This window comes from Triticum aestivum, chromosome 7B (assembly GCF_018294505.1).
Source record: "Triticum aestivum cultivar Chinese Spring chromosome 7B, IWGSC CS RefSeq v2.1, whole genome shotgun sequence".
NCBI classification, from domain to species: domain Eukaryota; kingdom Viridiplantae; phylum Streptophyta; class Magnoliopsida; order Poales; family Poaceae; genus Triticum; species Triticum aestivum.
The window spans coordinates 559,939,566-559,951,314 of record NC_057813.1 but is presented as its reverse complement, the minus strand read 5'-3'; the positions used below and the strand labels follow the sequence as shown (position 1 = coordinate 559,951,314).

Genomic DNA, 11,749 nt, shown 5'->3' with positions numbered 1-11,749 from the left:
CGATGTAACAAATGATGAGGCATATAATCTCTTTGTTGATCACGTTGCAGCCAAGGTACGTGAGTTAGATGATGAAAGAAAGAAGGTGTACAGTAAGTTGTCAGCTAAGCAAGAAGATGCTCTTGATCCTACTATAGAGATTGGGATTAGTTTGAATAAATTCAGTGCTTTATGTGATCTAGGTGCTAGTGTTTCCACTATCCCTAAGTCTGTTTATGATAGTCTCAATTTAGGTCCTCATGCTACTACTAAGATTAGATTGAATATGGCTAATTGCACTTTTACTCAAGCAGTATGAATAAAGCATAATGTCCTTATATGTTACTACTCCGAGTTTCAAATTTGCCTAACATTTTTATGATACATGTTGGACATTTTTCAAATACATGATATAATTTAAAAAATACATGTTTTGACCACTTCTTTGAATAAGTGGTAACATTTTTCATATACACATTGTACTTTTTTAATTGTAGTAAACATTTTCCTAACTACATGGTCATTTTTTGTATAAACAGTTTTTTTAATTTTCCTGACATTTTTCGGAAACACCTGAATATTTCTTCAAAATGTCACATACATTTTTAATGGAAATAAACCTTTTTTAACCTACAACAACATTGGTCTACTTGTATAAAAAAATTTAAAATGTCGCACACACTTTTTTAATCACGGGAATTTTTCTTCAAAATGTCATGTACATTTTCTAAATTCTATAAAAATATTATATTATGCAAACATTTTTCATTGTATACAAATTCTTTTTAAAATGTAACAAACGAAATTTTCAAACTCGTGAACAATTTTGAAATGTAGGTTATAGCTTTTTGAATGTACAAAACATTTGTTTATGAATTACATGATTTTTTACATTATAAAGTTAATTTTTAAAATGTCACTTACATTTTTTTAAACAGGTGACAATTTTAAATGTCCCAAACATTTTCCGTACACATGATTAACAATTTTCTATACATGTTTGACATTTTCAAATGCATGATTAACATTTTTCATTTTTTATGTAAATGTTTCTTGTAATATATTCAGAATATTAGAAAATATAAGAAAATAAAGGAAAAAACAAAACCATAAGATAATAGGTACACCATTTGGATCTGATACAAAGTTGCACAAGATTTACATTATTTCTAAAATACAGGAACATGAAAAACACATGAAGCCATCACACTTTTTTTGACGAAGAACATCATGTACTCATGAATCTTATAGGATCTAGAAATTCACTACGAATGGGCATGTGGAAACCACTGGTAGAAATAGAAGCATTGTGTCAATAGATGATTTTTTTCCTACAAAATAGTGTGCAAAGAAATCTTATGGATTTTTTCTATGAGTTCAAATCCTGCAATGCAAATCAACGAAATTAGACAGGAAATTTTTCTTAAGATTCAAATCCTCCCAAAAATATCCTACGAAAATCGATTGAATCAAAGAAGCCTAGTGTAAAGGGATCCTTCGAGAAAAATCCTAACATAACTATGACATATAAATCAAAGCAAACAAAGAAAAAAATCATAAGGATTCCAAGTCATCTATAAGATGTAAAAACTTCAATACCAACGAATGTTTGAAAACTAAGGAAAATAGAAGACTTGTACCAGTGGATGAACATTTTCCTCCAAATAGAGTGCAAATAAACCCTTATGGAAATTTTCTATGAATTCGAATCGCGCGATGGAAATCAAACAAACTACACATGTTCTAAGGACTCAAATCCTCCAAAATAAATCTTGCGGAATTGGGTTGAATCAAAGGAGCCTAGCAAAAGGAATCCTAAAGGCAGAACCGTTAGTTCTTTCTCTTGCGGAGAGAGAGAGAGAGAGAGAGAGTGAGAGAGAGAGAGAGAGAGAGAGAGAGAGAGAGAGAGAACAAGTGATGAACTTGGGAGGCTGGTGTTCCTTCGTTCGAAGAACAAAAACCCTAGATAGATAGAAGTGACAAACATACAGAATTATCAGGTCCTGATGCATCACCGAGAAAGATATAATATGTAAAAGTCTAGAAACTGATATATGTCATAACACGACCGATTAACGAATGGGTTTAACCAAATGCCACAGAGCACTGGAAACATGTCCGAGCATCAACATATCTCCCATATATCTCCAGGGATTCTCCCCAGGAACCCTTATTGCTTATACTACTCACCTGTCTTATTATTATTAAGATAAAAGCACTTCTTTAGTTGCCCCTCTTCCGTCGGGCCGAGAACGACATGGCGTAGTCATCGCCCTCAAACTAGGTCTCCAGACCCAAAACATGTTGTCAGTGACGTCGGACTAGTTCGCGGGATCGTACACCAGGGCGTCTCGAGCGGTGGGTTCTTCAGACATGGGTGCTTCGTGATTATGTTTGTCGAGTTTGCCTACTGAAGCACCTGGTTCTAGGCTTCGTCTTCCTTGAGCAGTTCCTCTGGTGAAATGCCATCTACCTGGAGCGGATCCACTAGTTCAAGGCATTGTTGCTCCCGCTCCTGTCCTTCCATCTGGTTCATCTAGAATTTCTCCACATCTACCCAATCCCAGTCATTGAAAGGCTCCGACTGCGCATTCTCTCCAACGCGATGGTAGTTTTATTTACAGTCAAGCAGGGCTTGCCTGCTACATCCACCAGACAACTAGCACCCATGGCTGCAGCAGGCACCTCGTTCACTTCATGCGGAGTCACTGCGGCATGCGCCCCATCCATGGTGCCTTTCGGCAGAATAACTATGGTGTGCACCTTGTCCATTGTGTCTTTCTACGGAGTAACTACAGATTGCATGTCATCCGTGGTGTCTTTCTCCATGTCATTGCTCTCCCAGTTGATGACAATCTTTCTTGTTACCTCAGTACGATTGGTCTTCTCTCTCCCCGGGTTGATGAAAATCAAGTGATTTGCTCTTTATAGGTAGCACCTCGCATTTGTATGACAGGTTCTCATTATAGTATTGTAGGCTCTCCTCGTACCGATCCCAACTGGACTTGGTACCATGTATCAGAACTATATGTGGGCTTGCATTAGTCCGAGAAACTCGTGCTCCGGTCAAACTCTCCCCCACTTATCCCCACGGCTTTCCGGGGTAATTGTACCACATAGCAGAGCCAATTGAACTTACCTCCACATGTGTCCACACCATGCTAAGGTACTTATCCCAGATAGCAGAGGCAACCCCATGTGTTAATTGTGTCTGCATTGTTGTCAGATGATTATTGGATTTAGCACTGGCTGCCTTGTATGATGATTCAATCATCTCAGATAATTCTTTCATGTTGGCATAATGTTGATAACCCTTTTAATCGTGAAATAACTTCTGCACCTGCAACCGGTGTTTCTACATCACAATATAGAAAAGAACACACATCACAATATGGAAAGTGAGCGTAATGCAGAAATATTAGCGCTTTAGCATAACAACGCCGAAATAGATGAACTTGATACTTGTCGTATGCTTGTTTTTTCCTCAAACACGCTCCCGGACCATCACAAAAGATGGCATTCCATACGACCATCACCGCTCGTATGATGGTTGTATGGACTACCAATTGCACCGTCAGATCCACCTAAAGAACCTTTATAAAGGCCTAATGTCAGAAAAGCAACACACGGCGCCACACATCGCCATCTTCGCAATAGCCATATCCCACAACATATATTGATAGAATACTAATAGGTAAGTATGAAAACAACAAGCAGTGTTCTTACCAAGGTCACATGAAAATATTAACAAGATACAAAATGATTCAGTATGCACCAAGAAGTGTTCTTGCTGAGTGAAAGATCGTGGATGTCGCCTAGAGGGTGGGGGTGAATAAGCGCTTTAAAATAATTATGGTTTAGGATTGAACAAATGCGAAATAAAACTAGCGTTTAAATTATCAAGCACAAAATCTAAAACAACTAGGCTTACCTATGTGCACCAACAACTTATGCTAAGCAAGATAAACACTATGGCAAGATATATAACATGAAACACTATGGCTATCACAAATTAAAGTTCATAAGTAAAGGTCTCGGGTAAGAGATAACCGAGGCACGCAGAGACTACGATGTATCCCAAAGTTCACACCCTTGCGGATGCTAATCTCCGTTTGGAGCGATGTGGAGGCAGAATGTTCCCCAAAATGCCACTAGGGCCACCGTAATCTCCTCACGCCCTCGCACAATGCAAGATGTTGTGATTCCACTAATGGACCCTTGAGGGCGGTCACCGAACTTGTACAAATGACAACCCTCTTGGGGGTACTCAATGAACCCGTACACTTTGGCAACCCTTGGGGGTGGTCACCGGAACCCATACAAATTGCTCGGGGCAATCTCCACAACTTAATTGGAGACCCAACGCTTGCCCGAAGCTTTACACCACAATGATTGAGCTCCATAACTCCCAAAAATGATTGAGCTCCGTACCACCACCAACCGTCTAGGGCGCCCAAGCACCCAAGAGTAACAAGCTCTCAAACTTCACTTCCACGTATCACCATGGAGAACTTAAACCTATGCACCAAATGCAATGGCAAGGGCACACGGGGTGCCAAAGTCCTTCTCTCCCAAATCCCACCACAACAACTAATGCTATGGAGGAAAATGAGAGGAAGAACGAAGAAGCGAACATGAAGAACTCCAAGATCTAGATCCAAGGGGTTCCCCTACAGAGAGGAGAAAGTGATTGGTGGAAAGGTAGATCTAGAACTCCTCTCTCTTTTCCCTCAATGTCGGGCCCATGGGACTGGGGTACCTGATGTCTACCACACAACTTTATTCTTGTAGACACGTATTGGGCCTCCAAGCACGGAGTTTTGTAGGATAGTAGCAATTTTCCCTCAAGTGGATGACCTAGGGTTTATCAATCTGTGGGAGGCGTAGGATGAAGATGGTCTCTCTCAAACAACCCTGCCACCAAATACAAGAAATCTCTTGTGTCCCCAATGCACCCAATACAATGGCAAAATGTATAGGTGCACTAGTTCGGAGAAGGGATGGTGATAAAAGTGTAATATGGATGGTAGAAATATATTTTTATAATCTGAATAAATAAAAACAGCAAGTTAGCAATTGATAAAACGGAGCACAAACGGTATTGCAATGCTTGAAAACAAGGCCTAGGGTCCGTACTTTCGCTAGTGCAATCTCTCAACAATGCTAATTTAATTGGATCATATAACCATCCCTCAATGTGCGACGAAGAAGCACTCCAAAGTTCCTATCTAGCGGAGAACATAAGAAGAAACTGTTTGTAGTGTATGAAACCACCTCGAAGCTATTCTTTCCGATCGATCTATCCAAGAGTTCATATGAAAATAACACCAAATAATTTCAGATTCATAATACTCAATCCAACACAAAGAACCTCAAAGAGTGCCCCAAGATTTCTACCGGAGAAACAAATACAAGAAACCCCTATGCATAGATTACCCCAATGTCACCTCGGGAATCCACGAGTTGAGTGCCAAAACATACATCAAGTGAATCAATATGATACACCATTGTCACCACGAGTATTCATTTGCAAGACATATATCAAGTGCTCTCAAATCCATAAAAGTATTCAATCTGATAAAATGAAATCTCAAAGGGAAAACTCAATTCATCACAAGATAGAGAGGGGAAAACACCATATGATCCGACTATATTAACAAAGACCGCGATACATCAAGATCATGACATCTCAAGAACACGAGAGAGAGAGAGAGAGAGAGAGAGAGAGAGAGAGAGATTAAACACATAGCTACTAGTACAGATCCTCAACCCCGAGGGTGGACTACTCCCTCCTCATCATGGTGGCCGCCGGGATGATGAAGATGGCCACCAGTGATGATTTCCCCCTCCAATGCAGTGCCAGAATAGGGTCTAGATTGGTTTTCGGTGGCTATAGAGGCTTGCGGCAGCGAAACTTCTCATCTAGGGTTACCCCAAGGGTTTTGGAATATTTGGTGATTTATATGGCAAAGAGGGGGTGCGAGAGGCCACCCAGGTGGGCACAACCCACCTGGGCGCGCCTGGGCCCCCAGGCGCGCCCTGGTGGGTTGTGCCCTCTTCAGGGCACCCCTAGGTGCTTCTCTGGCCCATTGGATGTATTCTTGTCCATAAAAATCCACAAAAAGTTTTGCGGTCTTTGGACTCTGTTTGATATTGATTTCCTATGATGTAAAAAACAAGCAAAAACAACAACTAGCACTGGGCACTGGGTCAATAGGCTAGTCCCAAAAAATGATATAAAGTTGCTATAAAATGATTGTAAAACATCCAAGAATGATAATATAACAACATTAATACTTCATAAACTATAGATACATTGGAGACGTATCAGCATCCCCAAGCTTAATTCCTACTCGTCCTTGAGTAGGTAAATGATAAAAGAAATAATTTATGAAGTGTGAATGCTAGCAAAGTGCATAAGTTTGATCAATGATAATTTAAATCACTTTTCCTAGCATCAATAACAATTATTTCTCATAGAACTCATCATGACAAAGTAGCAACCAATTCACATGTTAAGGTTCAAATAATGAATTCTCTTGAAACTCAACAACCTATGTTCTTAGTCACCAAACAATTGCAATTCAACTTATTCAATAGAGTCTAAGTAAGAGCTCCACATACTCAACCATCATATAGTCTTCTATGGTTGCTAACACTCACCGCATACACATGAGCAAAACATTTCAACTGGACACATAGAAAGATAGGGGCTTATAATTTCGCCTCCCAACGTATTCACCTCAAGGGTGATGTCAACAATAATAACTCATGCTACCCATATCCAACTGGATATATGTGCCTAGATCTTTCCTCACCACATGATGCTTGCCAAAATAGAAAAATAAAAAGGAATAGAGAGAAAAACTTTGACTCTTGCATGAAAGTAAATACATAAAAGTAAAAGGTAGGCCCTTCATAGAGGGAAGCAGAAGTTGCCACGCGCTTTTTGTTTGTATGCTCAATCCCTTAGTGCAAAAGAACGTCATGTTATATTACCCCTTATGATAGCAACCTTTATTATGCAGTCTGTCGCTTTTATTCTTGGCCACCACAAGTTTGTAAAATGCTCAATTTTCTCTTACACTAAATGATCTAACACTTTTAGAAGCAATTTTTATTGCCTTATTGCACCGATGACAACTTACTTGAAGGATCTTACTCAATCCTTAGGTAGGTATGAGTGGACTCTTGAAAATAAGATTTGGGTTTAAGGGTTTTTGGATGCACAAGTAGTATCTCTACTTGGTGCGGAATTTTGGCCTAGCAAAGATGGGGGGCAAGCACCACATGTTGAAGGAGCTACGACAATATAACTTCTATGTGAATATGAACAAACATAATTCATTACGTTGTCTTCCTTGTCCAACATCAACATTTTTTGCATATAATATTTTTATGGGGGCTCACAATCACAAAAAATTTCCAAGATAGTGTATCTGCATGTGAAAGTTCTCTTCCTTATGGTAATTATTCAGGAATTGCTTGTATGACCAATATTGTGATTGTCAAGCTTCAAAAGATTTCACTTTGTATTTTTTCTAAACCCAATGTGAAGCTACCACTAGGCATGATATGAACATATAATTTGAACTTCATGATATTCAATTCATTCAAAAATTTACTCATAGGATATAAGTGAAGCACGAGAGTAAATGACAAACTACTCCAAAAAGATATAAGTGAAGATCAAGCGAGTAGTTAAGTAAATAAGTAGCTAATTGTGGACTCTCTTTTATTTAAAAACTTTAAGATCTAAGTATTTTATTCAAACAGCAAGGAAAACAAAAATAAAATGATATATCAAGAATAGCACATCTCATGTGAAGAAGCAAAAACTTAGGCTCAACCGATACTAACCGATAATTGTTGAAGAAGAAAGGTGGGATGCCTACCGGGGCATCCCCAAGCTTAGATGCTTGAGACTTCTTGTAATATTAACTTGGGATGCCTTGGGCACCCCCAAGCTTGAACTTTTGTGTCTCCTTAATTCCTCTCATATCACGGTTTTCCTAAATCTCAAAAACTTCATCCACACAAAACTCAACAAGAACTCACGAGATAAGTTAGTATAAACCAATGTGAAAACCTTATCATTCTCTACTGTAGCAAATCACCAAAATTATTATTCAACATTGCATACTAAATGCCTCTGCATATTTAATATTCGTATCCTCAAATAGAATCATTAAACTAGCAAACATTTGCAAATAATGCAAACATAACATCAATCTGTCTAAATAGAACAGTTTGTAAAGAGCGCGGAAGGATCCATACTTATTCAACCTAAAAAAATCTGAAAATTTAACACATTGTAGAAAATTTATCAGAGCTTACTGTGAAAAAAGTTTCAACTTTTTATCACATTCTGACTTTTCTCGGGAATTTTTGCAACAACGACAAACTTTCGGTTTTGAAACAACAACTCATATATTTGCAAAATAAACCTGGTAAAGCCTATCCTTGCCACTTTTATTGAAATAAAGGATACAAAACATTATTGTAAATAACAGAAAGCAAAACCTAGCAAAATAAAATGATGCTCCAAGAAAAACTCATATCATGTGATGAATGAAAATATAGCTCCAACTGAGGTTACCGATAATGTTGGAGACGAAAGAGGGGATGCCTTCCGGGGCATCCCCAAGCTTAGTTGCTGATCTTCCTTGGATATTAACTTGGCGTGCCTTGGGAATCCCCAAGATTAGGGTCTTCTCGCTCCTTATTGTCCTCATATCAACATCTCACCCAAAACTTGAAAACTTCAATCACACAAAACTTTAACGGAACTTCGTGAGACAGGTTAGTATGATAAAGAGCAAACCATTTCACTTTGGTACTGTCAAAGACAAGATTCATAATTATTCCCACACAATGCCCACTGTAGCATATCATTTCCACAATTTATATTGAGCAATATAAGCCATAGAAACTAGAAAACAAGCAAACTATGCATTGAAAACAGAATCTGTCAAAAACATAATAGTCTGTAGTAATCTATACTCCAACCATACTTCCTCTACTCCAAAAATTCTGAAAAATTAGGACAATGTAGGGAATTGGTATATCTATCACATGTAAAAAAATTCAGATCAAAATCACGTTCCAGTGAATTTTCGAAATTCCTGGACTGAGCACAAAAGTTTCTGTTTTTGGACAGAATCAAGTCAACTATCATCCACGCTATCCCAAAGGATTTACTTGGCACTTTATTGAAACAAAAGCAATAAAACATGATACTAGAGTATCCTAATCATGTGAACGCATAAAAATAGTAGGTAAAAGTGTTGGGTTGTCTGCCAACAAGCGCTTTTCTTTAATGCCTTTTAGCTAGGCATGATGATTTCAATGATGCTCACATAAAAGATAAGGATTGAAACATAACAAGAACATCATGAATAATAAGTTCCTCTCTCATAATAATTTTCAGTAGAATCATGAATAGATTCATCAATATAACCATCACATAAAGCATTCCTTTCATGATCCAAAAGCATAGAAAATTTATCACTCTTCATATAAGCAATTTTATTCTCATTCACAATAGTGGGAGTATCATATGAAACTCGAATACTAAAAATTGTTTCCACATTAAGAGAGTAATGTCCAGTAAGGGATATTCAAAATTATGACAATAATTATCACTAATTTTTATAACATAAGTATCATCATAATAATCATCATAAGTAGCAACTTTGTTCTCATCATAGATAGGAGGTATGCAATCATCATAGCAAATTTGATCATTCAAAGTAGGGGGGCTAAAAAGGTCATCTTCATTAAGCACATAATCCCCAAGCTTGGGACAAACATTAATTGCAGCAAATAAATTCTCAAACATGTCATTCTCATCAAACATAGCATCCCCAAGCTTGTGGCTTGGCATATCATAAACATAACCACTCTCATTGTTAATAGTGTGAATAGCACCAACCGTATAACAATTGCTATCATCATGATTTTCCAAGTTGGTGCCAAAAAGATTTCCAAGACTATAAGAAGTATAATTATCTTCCCAATCATAATCATCACAACAAGCAATAGGCATTGAGGGAGTCCTGGATTAGGGGGTCCTCGGACGGCTGAACTATATGCTTATGCCGGACTGTTCGACTATGAAGATACAAGATTGAAGACTTCGTCCCGTGTCCGGGTGGGACTCTCCTTTGCGTGGAAGGCAAGCTTGGCAATTCAGATATGTAGATTCCCTTCTCTGTAACCGACTCCGTGTAACCCTAGCCCCCTCCGGTGTCTATATAAACCGGAGGGTTTAGTCCATCGGACAAGAACAATCATAATCATAGGCTAGCTTCTAGGGTTTAGCCTCTACGATCTCGTGGTAGATCAACTCTTGTAATATTCATATCATCAAGATCAATCAAGCAAGAAAAGTAGGGTATTACCTCCATAGAGAGGGCCCGAACCTGGGTAAAGATTGTGTCCCCCGCCTCCTGTTACCATTAGCCTTAGACGCACAGTTCGGGACCCCCTACCCGAGATCCGCAGGTTTTGACACCGACATTGGTGCTTTCATTGAGAGTTCCGCTGTGTCGTCACCATAAGGCTTGATGGCTCCTTAATCGTCTACAACAACGAGGTCCAGGGTGAGGTTTTCCTCCCCGGACAGATCTTCGAATTCGGCGGCTTCGCACTGCGGGCCAACTCGCTTGGCCATCCGGAGCAGATCGGTAGCTACGGCCCTGGCCATCAGGTCAGGTTTGGAAGCCTGAATTACACTGCCGACATCTGCGGAGACTTGATCTTCGATGGATTCGAGCCCATGACAGGTGCACCCTACAGTCATGACGAGCATGGCCTAGATCTTCCGTCGGACGGTGTTCAAGAGATCACACCTGCAGCTGCCTTGGCTTTAAATCCAGTGTAGATCGTGCTATCCGAGGATGGGAGGATGTACTCCACCATGGAGGCCGCACACTCAACGGTGATAGAGCTGAACACAAATTCCACTTCCAATGAGGTCTTTGTCATCGGACCTTTGGACTCGTCTCTGGCCATAGGTTCCGAACCACGTGCATCCGTGCCCATCGGATCTAACTGGGCACCGATCATGGAGTTTAGCTCCGCGGATATTTTTCAGCACTCGCCCTTGGGCGATGTGCTAAACTCATTAAAATCTCTCTCCCTGTCAGGAGACTCTCGGCCGAACTATGTCCGGCTTGAGTGGGAAGCGAACGACGAAGGAATTCGTTACCCACCCACCACCCACTTAATAGCCACTGTCGACGACTTAACTGACATGCTTGACTTCGACTCCGAAGACATCGACGGTATGGACGACGATACCAGAGAAGAATGGGAACCACCGCCCACAGGGCGCTGGACAACCACCTCATCATATGACATATACATGGTGGACACCCAAAGAAAACAATGGCGAGGAGCAGAAGGATGCACCAACTCCTGAGAAGCAGCCAAAGCGCCGATGTCAGAGGCGCCGCTCTAAACCCCGCCATAGCAAAAATAGCGACACTGGTACAAGAAAGAATAACACCCCGGACGGTGCCGAAGACAACGACGACCCCGTAGACCCAGCGATGAAGCAGGTCGGGCAAAGAGACGACGAACATAGTCCGGGGCCGCTGTTCGATCATAGCAATGCCGAAGACAAAACTTATAAACCTGTCTCCGGAGAGGAGAACAATCCGGATGACGATGCACACATCATCCCGGAAAAGCACTTGGAACAAGAGCACCTCCACAAAAGGCTTATTGCCACCGCGAGGAGCTTGAATAAGCAGAAGCAACGGCT

At 40.0% G+C, this 11,749-nt stretch overlaps 1 pseudogene; it reads right to left on the bottom strand.

Annotated features, from left to right (window-relative positions):
• Positions 1–2,202: 2,202 nt before the first annotated feature.
• LOC123158169 (uncharacterized) overlaps positions 2,203–11,749 on the bottom strand; it is a 45,156-nt pseudogene continuing 35,609 nt past the window's right edge.